This window comes from Mustela lutreola, chromosome 6 (genome assembly GCF_030435805.1).
Source record: "Mustela lutreola isolate mMusLut2 chromosome 6, mMusLut2.pri, whole genome shotgun sequence".
Taxonomy (NCBI): domain Eukaryota; kingdom Metazoa; phylum Chordata; class Mammalia; order Carnivora; family Mustelidae; genus Mustela; species Mustela lutreola.
The window spans coordinates 38,410,328-38,422,598 of NC_081295.1; positions in this window are offsets into that span (position 1 = coordinate 38,410,328).

Here is a 12,271-nt window from a genome sequence, read left to right on the forward strand (position 1 = left end):
ATGTTTTTTGTTTGTTTGTTTGTTTGTTTTTTCTCATCTGGTGTTCTTGTTCTTAATTTCTACTGTAATGACCTATAGAATTTGGGGAGGGGGGGCTCTTTTCCACACAGGAACTCCCACAGTGCCCCAATTTTCTCAAGCCCCTTTCCTCAAAACCTACTCTGCTTTGTTCTGCTTTTGAGCTAATCTCTTAAAGTTAGTATGATGCTTGAAATAATCACATCAGTAGCAAGTTTATCTCCAATTGCTTCCCACTCTACTACTACCTCTGTTTCTCTGTAATACCATAGATTTCCCAGAGGGCCCCTTTACTAATTCCTAAATGTCCAAGACAATGTACATCACATGTTAAGACATAGCCTCCCTGGGCATCTCATCCGATTGTACTAGTAGCTGCCTTAATGCACAGAAAGCTCCTCTGAGGCCAATTCTCTGCTACCTCTACTACCCATACTAGTTAGACTGAATACGTAACTGCTAATTTGTTTTCAAATTATATGCTCAAGGTAAGCACCTGAACCAAGTGGAGCCAAATATTTTATATTATATGTTATGATTCCATCAAGGAGTGAACATGAAACATAATCAAGTCAGGGGCTTTGCCTGGCTTTTGAAATAGGACTAGTAGATAGGTTATCTTTCTTATTTAATAAGATACCCTGAGGATGCAAACTACAACTACAGGTGACCATATGCCACAAGAGTAAAGAATTTTATCGGTAGAAGAGAGAATGAAGCTAATCTGAAAAGAGAAGCAGGAATCAAGCAGAAATGGAAACTCTTATGTGTTGATTCTCTAGTTTAGGAAGTTGCTGTGCTTCTAAAACATTCCTGGTTCCCTTCCTCCCAGCTGTTTGCAGTTTCTCTTGTTCTGTATATTCTAAGAGGCTCCCTTATAGCCTTAAGCTAGTTTGTGTTAACTTTTAATTACCTGCAACCAGAAGTCCTGATAAACTTAACAGTGTTCTGGTCCTCTTGCTCTTCTTCATTCTAATGCTCTATCATCATTACTTGTGGTATAATCCTTCCTTCTTTACCTTCCCTCCCCCACTTCCTCCCCCCTTTCCTCTCTTCCCTCTCTCCTTCCTTTGTAATTCGACGTAGTATGTTTAGATAATTTATGCTAATAGATTTAAATAAGTTTAATCTTTTCAGATTTGCACTTTAACACAGAGAAAGGACTTTAATAAAAAAATACCATGATTTCTTAGTAAAATATAAAGAACTTCTGGAATTAGATGGACTGGTATTTGAGTCCATCTTTTCTCTTATTAGCTATATAACCTTATAAATTTAATTGCCTGTCTGATAAAAATGATTGCAATAACACATATCCTGGTTACCTCTCAGTTTTAAACATAGTTTGTGAGATCAATCTGAAATCTCTAGATCTCAAAGAATATTATTTTAAACTTTTATATTGTACTAATTTCTTGTTCTATTCAGATACGTTTTGATAAAATGATGAAGACATGTTTTAGGGAAAATAACTTTCTGTTTTCCTCTAAATGTCACAATATAAGTGACCGAGCCACCTTTCATCTTTCAAAGCTAGCACAGGCAATAGGAATGGATTTTGGTCCTATTGTTGAAGAGACCAGAACATCTATGTATCTACATGGATTGTTACTGGTAGTGCACCAAGGTCAGTTCTCTGAGTTCACGGGACAATGACACAGAGGTAGAGAATGTACATAGTATCTTTCAAATTCTGTTTTAATTTTCTCTCTCAGTCAAGAAATATTTTATTGTATTGAGAGGATAGATGCATAAGCTGTACATACTAAGAAAATAAAATGATGCAGCATTAATTTTTGACTGTATTAAAATATAACACTCCTAAAATTAAAGGAAACCCAAATATATATTCAGATAGCAAAGTAACGATAGGGGTGTCAGAATTCACTTGAGTCTACAATTTTTCCAGTGTCTGATTTTACCATGAGGTCACAAGTATGTTCCATCTTGTGAGTGAAACAGTAAGACTGACCTGTCCTGACACTTTCATAATACTAAAGGCTTCATAAGTTGAACTCCCAAAGCCTCTCGTGACTTCATTAGCCACTTTTTGTTCTCTCCTGTCAAAAACTCAAAGAGGTAATTCATGCCAATGTGTCATTCCAGGTTATACCCATGACATGGAATTATGCTTTCTTTGTGTTTGCAATAGTGCTTTAGGGTAACATTAGCCTTTCTTTTCCTTTTCGGCTGCAGTGGTGGTGGTGACTTGGTGTTTTTTTATTGTTTGAATGTCAGGTGGAAATAAGGCAGCTAAGGACAGAGGAAATGAGATTAAAAAATAAAACAGCACCAGTTCTTCATAGGAGCTCTATTGTCCTCTGCAAAGTGAAGAGCGAATCTACCAGCTGCCAGAGAACAAAGAGCTGTCACACATACCCTAAGTAATGAAGAGCTCTTCTTTCCCCTCAGATTCACCACACAAGCTCTTAAGGTCCATTGTAGGTATATTACCATTATGATGAAAGCTTTAGTAGGTTTAGCCTAAGGGGACATCAATTGTTGTGCATAAAAACAGAGACCCAGTGTGTGTGTTTCCATCTTTAAATAGGTTTTGCAGCTTCAATTTCCTTTTGTTAAGTTCTCACAGATCTCAGAGTCAGAGACACATTAAGGATGTCAATTTCCTTTCATACATGCTGATCAATCACTTCAACCATTTTAACCATTGATAAATGAGGACAACTGAAACAGCAATTCACATTATTGCCATTAAGACCCCGCAGTCAAGTGTTGTGTGTGTCTGTGTGTGTGTGCATATGCAGATAGGTGGATTATTTATGTGGATATTTGATACATATTCTCTATCTAGATACTTACATGTATATTTAGTATATGGCACAGTTATTTTTTTTTTTACTTGATACTTTAAGCAAAAAAATGAGAAAACAAGATATTTATTTATTTATTTATTTATTTTAGATTTTATTTGTTTACTTGACAGAAAGATCACAAGTAGGCAGAGAGGCAGGCAGAGAGAGGGGAAAGCAGGCTCCCTAATGAGCAGAGAGCCTGATGCGGGGCTTGATCCCAGGACCCTGACATCATGACCTGAGCTGAGAGCAGAGGCTTAACCCGCTGAGCCACCCAGGCACCCAGAAAAGCAAGATTTAAAAATAAACATATGATTAAACTTTTTTATATAAAGAGTTTCTATGTTGTCCACTGGATATTTTAAATGCTGAATGAAAGGACGGACTGCACATTTAAATAAACTTCATAAAGGCCAATATATCCAGGCAAATTAAAGAAGATTCTGCGGAAGGTGGCTGAAAAGATGTGACCGCCAGTTGACCGATGACCTGGACCAGGCACTCCAAGGCTCCCTATCCCTTCTCTTGTTTCTGGAATATATGTTCCACATGCCTTGACCACTTCCACAGGCTGCTCCAAGGACCCAGCTTTGAGATAGTGTTGTGTTGAGAACACCTACACAGTATATGTGGCTGAACTCAGTTAAGACCGCTCTACAAATTTCTAATATTTGGCAGGCAGGTGCCAGGATGCACTCATTTTGCTGCTGCCCAAGATAAACCTTGTAGGTAAGTTCACTTTGCTTACTAAAAAGCAAAGGGGAAAAAAAAAGTACAAAACAAAACAAAGAACCCTGCCACATACCAACCTGGAGTGACCTCTTTCTTCAGTCTCTTACTGCCTTCTTTGTATGGGGCCAGTTTCAGATAACATGAGTGAAGTTCCCAAGAGGGTTGTAAACCAATAACTGGTAACCAGCCAGAAGATGAAGGATATGGGCTTTAGGAATGAAGTATCCACAGGGGAAATCCTGAGTTGGCCATCTACCTCTATGTGAGGAGGAGTGACCCATGTCAGATGCCATGGGACACCATGTGGGAACGGGGGTATCCCCAAAATGCCAATCTTGTGCCAATCTAACACACATGGAAGAACTGCACATAGCACACAGTGGCAAAAAAGTGAAACAAATGATTGCTGCAGAAGGCTGGCTTCTGTGGGCAGCTTGGCCAGTGGCCAATACCCAGCTAGAAGGTGAAGCTCACATCAGAAGATTAGAAGAGCTGAGGTTAGACCAGGGCACATGGTTCTCCCTCTTCTCCTAGCTTCAGAGTTGATACACAAGGTGGGAGAATAGGATAGTAAGTTAGAGACCTTAGCATGCTCTTTTGCAAAGGAGAGGGAGACTTCCCATGGATTAAGATCTGGACACTTGTGACAAAGTCTATGATTAGGAGGCTGAGGAGGTGGAATCTTGGAGAAAGTGATGAAAATGAGGAGAAGGACGTTTTGGTGACTGACAAGAAAAGAGGCAAGATGCCCCATGTCTTGTGGACCCTGATACGAAATTTCAAATAGCTACTACCCTAAAACTCCTAAGAGAAAACTTGCATTCTTTCTCTAGCCCTTGAAGTTGTAAATCTTATCATATCTTTGAAATGTAAACACCTCAGGAGATAACCAAAACATTGCCCACAGAGCTGAAAGAAAAAAGAGGCCAGAGGGAGGCTTTTAAAAGTACACACTATGGTAAAAGTTCCCTTGTCAGATGCACTATAATGAACTCCCATTAGATCTCTAATCATCACCATTTTTAATTCTTGCCAATTACAGTTATTGTTGTACTCTAATGTTTTGGCAAAAAGGGTTCCTGCATAAGAACTTCTTTTTCAAGAGTTAGGGAAAAGATTTTGACAAGGTTTCTGATAATTAAGATCAATTTGCCTTCATGTGGGAAAGATAATAATAAACTTTTCAAATCCTCCTGCAACACTATCTGCAGAGTTCCACAGTATGTCATGGAATGGTGGCCTGTGATGTGTCTTTGTACCCCATCCCCACATCAGTAAAATGGGCCCAGTACATTGATAATATAATGTTAACATGTAAAGACTTTCCTCTGTTGTACTGTACCTTGCAAGCTTTGCTGGAACATCTACAGGGCAGAGGAAGAGCAGTGAAGAATTCAAGGCCCAAGTATCACCATAAGGTTTTAGGGAGTTGTCTGGTTGGGTAAGACTCATGTTGTCTCAAAAGCTGTGGCTAATAAGGCGTAGGTTTATCCCTAAGAATGTGAAACAGGTGCAAGTCTTTTTAGAGATTTGGGGGTCTTGAAGGACTTTTATTCCCCACCTGGCACAGGACTTCCATTCATTTTATCACTTGATAAAGAAAGGAAATATGAGACTGGGGGTCAGAGCAATAAGCTACCTTTGAGAAGGCAAAAACACTAGTGAAGCAGCTGAAAGATCTGGGCATCTCCTATACAGAGTTACCATTCGAGTTATATGTGTTTCTGACTTCAGAAGGTATGGGTCACATACTATGGCAGAGATGACAGAGGGGGAGAATGGCCCTAGGATTTTGGTCCCCACTCTGAAACCTGCTATGCTACCATACAACAAAAGCTTCTAGCAATGTACACAGTGCTCCTCTAGAGGCTCTCATATAAAAGCCAGTGCAGAAGCCAGTGGACTGAACTCAGAACCCTCTAGCTGGTGATTACTCATGAGCCCTGGCCATTAACCCTTTGACTTTGGACCATTCTGAAAAAAATTAACCCTATGGCTTAGGGAAGCCAAAGGACAGGCGATCATAAATAATCCCTTGTGGAGGCAAGACATGTGGAAGGACATTTGGGTCCTCTGCAGGAGTCTAAAGCAACCCTCAATGTTTATAATGCCCCAGTTCATAAGATACTGGCACTCTCTGGCATTCAGGAACCTGATGCCCTAGCTTGGGTACCAGTGCTAGTTACTGACATTTCAGTAGTTACAGGAGATTGGACACAGAGAAAGAGGTGCCACCACAGTGCCTGTGTAAGATGGTATATTGCTGAGGATGCCAGAGTGCCCTTAAAGCATAGTGAGTTGGTTAATACTCTAACAGAATGTCTTGTATGTTCTAAACAGCACTCAAGGCAAGTGCCAAAAGAACCCAGGGCCATGCACTGGAGTTCCCAACCAGTGAAGGATTGGCAAATTGATTATGTTAACCTCTTTATTCTGAGCAAGAGTTCTAAATATGCCTTGGTTTATATGGACACTGCAAATGGCCTAACCCAAGCTTTCCTTGTTGTCTTGCAAACAAAGCTACCACAATTAGGGGACTACAAAAGCTGAGTACCAGGTATGGATTCTCTCATCAAATACATAATGATCAGGTATCACATTTCACATGTATATCACATGAAATACAAGGCTGACAGCAAAAAAAAAAAAAAAAAAAAAAAAAAAAAAAGAAGAAGAAGAAATTAAATTGATGTTCCCTTCTCCTCTATAAGCCACAACAGGGTTGGTAGAAAAAAAAAAATGGAATATTAAAACAGCAGATTAAATTATTCACACATAAAATCACCTTGACTAGTTGTACTAAAGTACTGTCCTAGGCTTTCATACATTTGAATGCTCAACTAGTAGGGCCTGTTGCCCCAAATACCATATTGGGGGCCCCTGATGAGGAACCTAATACCATCAAGGAATAGAAGCTGCGGGAAACAGCTATTGCCATTACTCTCACTGCGGATCAACAGGCTATGCTGCTGAGAACACCAAGCCCCATCACACGGGAGAAAGAAATTATCTACTAGAATTTACAAGGGGATGTCCCACCAAGATAGGTGGTTATAACTTCACACTCCCGAGGTAAAGGGGAATGCACCATCTCCACTGGGATCCCATTGTTCCGCTACAAGCCAGACTTGTTAAAATCCACTACACTTGGAATGGAACATGCACCAATGAACGAGGGGAAAATGGGGGTCATGATGTGGCATAATCAACCTCCAGTCATCTCCTCAAGCCTGATGGTGCTGCCTACCCTGGCCAACATATATGGTATATATGACCAGATCAAGTTTCTGAAGTTGCCAACCTCCCCTCATCAAGGCCAGGTGGGAACATTCTGTTGTCATTGGAGCAATCATTCCATTGCCGTCTTTTTTTTTTTTTTTAACTTTCATTAGCCTGAAAGATGTTATAGCCTATATCTTTTATATATGCTACTTATTCATTACTAAATAAATTCAGTAAGCCTTAAATGACAGCCAACAAACCCTGTCCTTACTGAACAATCAAATGACTCTAATGAGAAAAATTGTCCTCCAAAATAAGATAGCCTTAGACATGATCATTGCCTCACAAAGAAGCACCTGTGTCATTATCATAACAGAATGTTTTGTGTTCATACTTGATGAGTCTGCTAATATACCATCTTTATAAAATCACATGAGTACACAAGTGAGTGCCCTGAGTGATCTGATCCCAAGCCCAGGGGATTTAATAAATCAATGGTTTGGGTCCTGAGGATCTTGGTGGAAAAAGTTGTTTCTGATTTGGAGGATTAGCAACTTAATCTATATTTCTCTTACATGTGCCTGTGTTGTGACTGTGGCATCACCTGCAATGTTGCCAGATGACTACCAATGGAACCACCTCCATGCTAATGAAATGGCTCACTGACTGCTGAGAACCCACTGTGGAAGAGGGGGGCATATGAGATTGTAAGAGTTGGTCATGAGGGGTGGAGTGTTGAGAAAGATCATCAAAAAATGTGACCACCAGTTGATTAATGAGCTGCACCAGGGTCACTCACTGGAGGGTCCTTATCTCTTCCTTGTCCTTGGAATGTGGGTACCATTTACCTTTCCCCTCCCAGAAGCTACTTCACAAACACAACCTTGAAATAATGATGTGGTGTTGAGAAAATCTGCATGGTATACATAACTGAACCCATTTAAATCCTCTTTCTAAACTTCTAAGATTTGGTGAGAGAATGTGGGGATCCATTTATCTTGCTGTCACCTAAGACAATCCTTATGTGTATGTTCCCTCTCTTTATTAAAACTACCACCTACCAACCTAGAGTGACCTGCTTCTTCCTTTGGTCTCTCCCCACTCTCTGTGCATGGGAGCCAATTTCAGTCAGCTTGCATCAGGAAGTTCCCAAGAGCATTGCAAACCAACAGAAGGAAGAACAATATGTGCCTACAAGTGGGAATCAACATGACACATTTAAAAACTTGAAGGAATCTGTGTATGTTGGAGTAGAGAGAGAGGTGGAGTAGCAAAACATGAGGTTGGAAATATTCTTGGGAACCAATTACTGAGAACCTGGTAAACATGTTAAGAATTTTTACTTTTCGTTTTATCTATAAAGCAATGGCATATGGACTAAACTGAAGAGAGTGGGATTTCTAGTAAATAAACAGATTTAGCTGTGATATGAAAAATGGAAAAGCAAGAGACATAACTGAAGACAGAAAGCTGTTAAGAAAATGCATCAGAGGCTCAGGCTTCCTTTTAGGGACTTTTAATGAGCTTCTAGGTTCATAGGAGAGAAGAGTGTCACCCACGATAAATACAAAAGTAAATGTAATCAAGAAAAAAGAAAGTGACTCAGAGATCTGAGAGCTATAAACAAACAAGAAAGCAAAGGCTGTGTTGAGAGCAGGTGACAATATCAGAGCTCTAGAGACTAATTTTGAGCCATTAACAAGATGAAGAATCTGAACCTCGGCCTTTAGTTTTAAGCCTGGGACCTGGAACTAAAATGTGCCCTGGGCCATATCAGTCATTTGCATCCAGGTAGAGCAATCTCTCCAGAATCAACTATTCCCAGCTGAGCCTTCCTGATTTCAACAGTTTGAAATCAACTATAATTCTAGGTCAAATACAAATAGTTAAGCTATATAAATCACAATCAACAGAGAATATAAACAAACTTAGACTTGCAAGGACAAAAGATAATTAGAATTATCAAATACAGTTTATAAGATATTTATCGATGAAGTATTTAAGGAATAAAGACAAAAATAAAAATGAGGAAGCAATAGGAGATTTTAAAAATGATTAAGTTCATATTCAGAAAAATGCATTTTGAAAAATGGAAAATGAGTAAAACGGTACATCACACACAGTTATGGGGAAAAAAGGAAGATGAATCTAAATAATATAATCAGAATACAATAAAGAAACAACAAAATGGGATCTTAGGAAGAGACAAGGAGGTCAGAATGGGAAGAGGTAAGATCCAATTGGGAGTCTGGAGACTCCCAGTTGTCTGGAGAAGGAGAAAATAAAAGAGAATGGAGCAGAGATTATATTTATACTTTAAAAGTAAAATATTATAGAAATGAGAACTATAAGAATCCTCACATACAGAAAGAACAACAGATAAGAAGCAGAGTAGGAGAGGGAGAAGGAGAGTAAAAGAGAGATAATCCACAGCTTGACATACTTAAGGAAAAGCAGAAAGATTCTTCTACCAAGGATACTTAGATGGTGGCTAATTGAACATGAGGAAAAGGAAGGAATGGAGGAAGAAAGAGGAAGGAAGGAAGGAAAGAAAGGAAGAAAGAAAGAAATGAAGAGAAAGAAAGAAAAGAAAAAAGAAAAGAAAAGAAAAGTAAAGAAAAAAGAAAAGAAAAGAACAAACTGCATTTTTGGAGCTTACATTCTAGTGAGGAGAGACAGTAAATAAATAAACATAATGAAAATATAAATTATGCAGTTTAAATAAAACACATTATATATACAAAATAATAATGTCAAATTTATGAGGTTAAGATGAATCTAAAATACTCTACCGATATATTACAACATGCATCAGGAAGGGATTCAAAAAGACTCGGTTTTCTAAGTCTCCTGCATTTTTCAGAGGATGAGATTAATCTCTGTAATTTTTATATTGATTAGGTATACATGATAAGATATCAAGTTTAACTGTAAAAACAAGATTAATATTAAGTACAAAGATGTCAAACCAGCAAAGAGAAAACCAGAGTAAGAAACTACAAGCATAAAAAAAAAAACAAACTATAGCTGAGATCCAAGTGAAAAAATAATTATTGTAATCCAAGATAGTGCTAAGCAGGATGGGGAAAACTGAACAAATGCTCCAAATATTGGAGTAGAGGAATGACAGGTAGGTAGAGTGAGGGATTGCCATGTGAGGAGGATTGGGGAAGGAAGAGGCAAGAGGAAAACCCAGGTTTCTGTCCTGATGTTTGAGGAGGATGGTGATGCCATTTGTTAAGATGAGATAAGCAGTTGAAAGAGAAAGGCAGGGATTTTCACTTTGTTTTATGAATTCCACTTTCACCGTCAAAGAAACATTCACATAAATTGCATACATTAAATGTGCTTCTGAAACTCACAGAAAATACAGAGGCATTAGTTATGGATTTGGCATCTCAGTTCATGATGTGGTATGTACTTCTTTCTCTAATCCCCCCAACTGCCTCAATTTTTTTTTTCTGTCCTCCTATCTTCTTTACTTTCTTATTTTTTTTTTGTCTTTTCCTATTAATCCTTCCAATCTCCACTCAGTTGCTTTTCTTAATATCACCTCAGCAAAGTAGAAGTTGAAAGGTTAAAATGGATTGAAATGTTCATTATTAAGTTTGGTAAATTTGTAGAAATGCAAACCTTTTTTATATCTGGGGAAAAAAAAACATTTAACTGGTATCTTTAGATATAGTAATGGCACATCTAACAAATCATCCTAAAAATTTTTATATATGCAAGCAAATATGTATGCATAAAAAGGTTCATGTTAGATATGGTTGGCATAGCTAAATTTTTTTAAAAAGCTAACGGGTTAGAGTATTGGTTAAACACTTCAGCACATTTGTGCAGAGGAATACTGTATCTCCTTAAAAAAATTAAGAAGCTAACTTAGGATTTCAGATTTTATTAGTCAAGTATCTGTCACCAATCATGCTAAGTCAGCAAAAAATGAAAATAAAATCTTAAACCTACTCATTAAAAATGTATCTTTTGTTTTTTTTATACTTAGGGACAGTTTTGTTGGTTTTGGTAATCTTGATAGGCTTCTACTGAGTCTATACCTTGCTTTTTATAAAATAAAGCTTTGATAAAATAGTATGCTTTTAAAATACAATCTTGCCAAATTCTAATGAAGACCAAAATAAATTCAAAATTTATCAAATTGAACATCAGAAGATTTTCTATTATCCTATGCTTTGTATTTATTTGGCCTTTAGGATTCAATCAACTGTAAGAAACTACATATTCATGAACACACCTTGAATAAACTACTAATGGAAATTATAAACTGTTTACAGTTTTACAAATGTATTTTTAGTTCATTTAATTATATTTAGTTCACCATTTCCAATAAAGTTATTATCCTAGCTTTCTCCGATTTTATCATTTAAGTGGAAGAGAAGCAGTGTTGATATAGTTCCTATGGCTTTTAACTGAACATGGTTTCATATCAGAAGGTACCAAAGACATTATTTTATAACTCAAGGAATACATTATTATTCAAGAGCTTCTTAAAATTTGCGTTTTATTTGTTTGTTTTGTATATTTTATACTCTGCAAATACAAACAAGCATGAACACCAAAAACACAGTTGATAATTTAACTTTTCTATATACAAATATTATAGGATTAGTAATTGTGTGATCAAGACAAAAGGTATTCAGTATCACTCCCCTTTTCTTAAAGATTTTTATTTATTTGACAGAGATCACAAGTAGGCAGAGAGGCAGGCAGAGAGAGGAGGAAGCAGGGTCCCCACTGAGCAGAGAGCCCTATGCGGGGCTCAATCCCAGGACCCTGGGATCATGACCTGAGCCCAAGGCAGAGGCTTAACCCACTGAGCCACCCAGGTCCCCCTCTTCCCCTCTTTACTACTTGAAATGTACCCCCCCACACACTTTATGCCGCTTTTTGCATATCCTCTCAGAGGGGAGAACTGGAGAACAGAGTTCCCAAAGGTCTTCCTGATGACAGACAAAAGAATAGCTAGAGCTCAGGAGTCTTATGTGAGTGGCTCAGACAAATGGTGTAAGTTAGTGGAGCACTGAAGGATTTCCTACATCCAGATCACCTGGCCTTGTCTGTTGTCTAAAAGGCAGTCAGCTGGGCACTGGATCTTCCATTCCATTATCAGAAAGAAAGCTTCTCCCTGTGGAGAAGAGACACATGCCTCAAACCTAAGGGGCACAGATCACTGGAGAGGGCTAGGAGTTGTCATCTTGAGGAAGAAAAAGGTGTGGGAATATAAACTCTGTCTTCACTTTGTCCAGGTCTAGTAAAAGTCAACCAAAAAACATGAGGTTGTGCACTTAGTTCAGAGGAAGGTGAGAAACTTACCTAGCAGGAAACCGAATTAAACTTTGAAACACCTGGGTCTTAACAGGGCTAGGAAGGGCAGAAAGTGAAAAGTCCTATGGCCAAAAAGCTGAAGCTACTGGACAGCTGAATCACAATCAAAGATGAATTTGTTCAGAAAATAGTGCATAAATCAT